Genomic DNA, 594 nt, shown 5'->3' with positions numbered 1-594 from the left:
TGATACCAATTGTTGGAGTAGGATCTTAGTTGATTGATGCGATTGTCTAAAGCATAGATTTCAAAAAAATTCTTTTATAAAGGAAGCAAGCAATCCAATTACATAAGTGGAAACATACATCATTCTTATTGCAAGTAACATAACCACATCTTAAAAAAAATAAGAATCTATTAAGTAAGAAAAAAACATACCTTTTATTTTGAGATTTTTATTTTTGGACACCACTGCACTAATAAATGATTTATCAACCAAACAAGTTTAGCACTTATTCTTCAAAAATGCTTTCAACTTGAACTTTAAGTGAACAAGGTGTGGAATGCTAAACTACAAAATGATGACCAATTTTGTCTCTCTTTTCTTTCTAAAATAAATGGCTACTTTTCTTTCAAAAAATTCAACCAAAAATGGGAGAGAGAAAGAAAGATATAGCAAAGTTTGAAGGAGGAGGAAAGAAAAGACGACTGAAACTTTTTCAAGAAAAACTATGTACGTTTCTTTCCTTCCAATCTCTTCTCTTTCTATTAAAACTCTTATCTCAAAGGTTTCATCAAATTTGAATCGATCTGGACCATCCATTTAGAGTTATGAAAGCAT

This window comes from Theobroma umbraticum, unplaced genomic scaffold (genome assembly GCF_002168275.2).
Source record: "Theobroma umbraticum cultivar Fairchild unplaced genomic scaffold, ASM216827v3 scaffold_81.0, whole genome shotgun sequence".
In the NCBI taxonomy this organism is placed as follows: domain Eukaryota; kingdom Viridiplantae; phylum Streptophyta; class Magnoliopsida; order Malvales; family Malvaceae; genus Theobroma; species Theobroma umbraticum.
Note: the sequence above shows the minus strand (reverse complement) of the source record.